The sequence below is a fragment of the Mastomys coucha genome, unplaced genomic scaffold (assembly GCF_008632895.1).
Source record: "Mastomys coucha isolate ucsf_1 unplaced genomic scaffold, UCSF_Mcou_1 pScaffold13, whole genome shotgun sequence".
Classification (NCBI taxonomy): domain Eukaryota; kingdom Metazoa; phylum Chordata; class Mammalia; order Rodentia; family Muridae; genus Mastomys; species Mastomys coucha.
The window spans coordinates 2802752-2805909 of NW_022196895.1; the positions used below are offsets into that span (position 1 = coordinate 2802752).

Here is a 3158-nt window from a genome sequence, read left to right on the forward strand (position 1 = left end):
TCAAGTAACATATAAAGGCAGGCCTATCAGAATTACACCAGACTTCTCATCAGAGACTATGAAAGCTACAAGATCCTGGGCAGATGTCATACAGACTCTACAAGAACACAAATGCCAGCCCAGGATACTATACTCAGCCAAACTCTCAATTACCATAGATGGAAAACAAGATATTCCATGACAAAACCAAATTTACACATATCTTTCCACATATCCAGCCCTACAAAGGATAATAGATGGAAAACATCAACATAAGGAGCAAAACTACACCCTAGAAGAAGCAAGAAGGTAATCTTTCAACAAACCCACACCTCTTACAACAAAAACAACAGAAAGTGACAACTACTTTTTCTTAATATTTTAATATGAAAATTAATATTACCAACATATCCTAATCGATTGAAATACAAAAATATGAGGAATTAGAAATTTGTTGATTGTCATCCAATGGTCTCTCTAATTTGGTAATTGGAGAAATAGGTCCAATATTGTACAATCTGTATACACTTTCATCTTGCTTGTTAGTGACAGTGTCTTGCTGTGTACAACATAAGGGTTTTGAAATCTTGCTTCTCCTATCTCAGCCTCTCTATTAGTAATATTGTTTATTTCATGTTTTTATACTATACTATGGTTTTCAGAACAGCTTACATATTTCAAAAGTATTTATATACCCAAAAGAAACATAGACAATTAACTAGGGAGGTGGCTTGTAAGAGAACAACAAAGTGAGACTGAATGCTTTGCTTGAGGTTTGTAACTCTTGTATCAAGTTTGAAGAAGAGGACTTTATAAGTTAATCTTTCTCTGAGATAAATGCTTTTCCAAATTATCACAGCTAATGAACCAAATTCTTACCCTCACCTAATGTCTGTGCCACCCTCCAAGCAGAACCATTGTTCATTGAAACAGTTGGTGAATGACTTTATGGATAGACCATCTTAATACACACACCATTTCTGAAATGAATATAACCTGTTCTCTGTGGGCTGAGAATGAAGACACTCAAGTCAAATAGCTTTGACCATAGCAGGAAGTCTGTATCCAAAAATCATGCCTACAATTCATTCCTTGGCGTAGCAGAACTGTCAACTCTCAGTTTACGATAGAGGTAAAATCCTTTGGTGATGTGAGGGTCACTGAAGTACAGCCTTATTACAATGAAATTCAATGTCTAAAAATTGTTCTTATTTTGGGCTTGTACCACAGTAAGAGCCATGATTTTAAATTCTACTAAACACAAAACAAACAAAAAGACTTTATATATTCATGTTCATTTAAGAAAATACTAGTAGTGATGTATTATTTTGAAACATATAGTTAATATGTTTGGAGTTATTTAAAATTTATATTGAGAAAAACGTATGTATTTTCAGTATTGCTGTAGACAAGCATCTACATAAGACTGTTAAATTGATTGCTGTATTATATCAAACAATTTTTATAATACTCATTTTTATTGTTATAAAATTTTATAAATTTTAAGGAATATGACAAAAAAGATATTGTAGGTATTGGAGGGGAGTCTCTAGGAGGAGTTGGAGTACAAAAGGGAAACAAGAATGTGATTTAATTCTATTTATTTAAAATATGTCTTTAAATGTTAACAAATTCAGATAAATTGAAATCACGTAACTTTTCTCATCATAATGCAATAAAAGTTAGAAAAAAAAAGAAGAAGAAACATAAAGAGAGTGGATGAGTATAAGGTTTAAGAGTGCTATTTTTGCCAGTGATCTCTTGGAATTTTAGTGTAGATATAAGTTCTAAAGAACTATACTTCTCTGACAATGTGACCACTGTAACTCAATGCCATTCAAACTAAACTACCAATAGCAATCAGGAAATATAGACACTGACAAGACCCAATGTCAGCCTGCACCTTCTGAGAGTTACTGAGAATCTGTTCTCTCATCTCAAGTAGGAGCAACTCCACTGCAGAAAAGGAACATATTTTACCCATGTTTGCGATAGTTGCAGACTGAGCAGAGAAACAAAACTAGATTCTCTCAAATCATGTCCAGTAATCCTAAGAGATGTTTTACATATCCTGCCAAAACCTTGGTATTTATAAAGTATTTGCAAAATACATTATATAGACTCATACCTCTTATTTAAATACAACTATTGGTATTACTGAACCATTAATAAAACTTCACTTAAGATAAAAATTCAAACAATAAATCTCCCAAATGAAAATGTCATTAATAATCCTTCAAATTCAAAATTGGCTAGTCCAGTGAATTTTGAACTGTATTTCACTAAGGCCTCCCACATGTCTGCATTTTCTTAGTTACATATAGGGCTGAAGAGCTGGCTAAGTGTGAGTGCTGTATGAGCTGGGAACCTGAACTCACTTCCACAAAGCTATCCTCTGTTGCTACTCAAAACATGGCACCCACATGTTCGCTCTTCCTCCCCCACAAAGGTTAAAAGAAAAACTATAATCACAAACACAGCTATGCCACTGCCCTCCCTCAGCACACTGTCTACTCTCTTATCTACCACAACCTTCAATAGTTAAGGCTCATTAGTTATGAAGTAAGTGAATACTCTGCAGCTTGTTTCAGGTACTGGGTTTATTATTTACTATCTTAACTGCTTCTCCATTTCTTTTCTTTCATGCATCAATTTTCTTCAGTCAGCTTCTAATAAAAGTTGAGCCACAAGTACAAAGAAAAAAATAATTACACAATTCTTCAGAAATACATTAACACAATAGTACCACATACTTCAGGGAGAAGAAGAAGAAAAGGAGCGTCAATCTACTTTAAGAAAGAGGTCAAACCAACATTTCCCTCTTGTAATATCAATGTATATTCTAAGTTATTTTCACTATGCTTGACTGAACAGAGAACTAACTCAAGAGTTAGTGAGGCACAAAAAGAAGGAATATTCTAGAATGCTCACTCATATACACGTGAACGGGTGCACAGACTGAGAAGGAGCAGCTCCAGGATGTGTAGCTTAGCAGACTCAGCACCACACATGCAGAGAGCAAAAGGCCGTTGTGACTTTGATAATTGTTCTTTCTTTCCTCAAAGCACTGGTCCTATGCTAACTTAAAAAAATCAGTATTTATAAGAAAATGCTGGTTAGATAGGATATAAAACAGACCAGATACATTTAGAATAATTAAAAATCAGTATTTATAAGAA

At 33.9% G+C, this 3158-nt stretch overlaps 1 protein-coding gene across 5 annotated transcripts in view; it reads right to left on the reverse strand.

Moving 5' to 3' along the window:
* The window catches only part of Arhgap12 (Rho GTPase activating protein 12), a 97383-nt gene that overhangs the window by 17497 nt on the left and 76728 nt on the right, over window positions 1-3158 (reverse strand). The window lies entirely within an intron of this gene.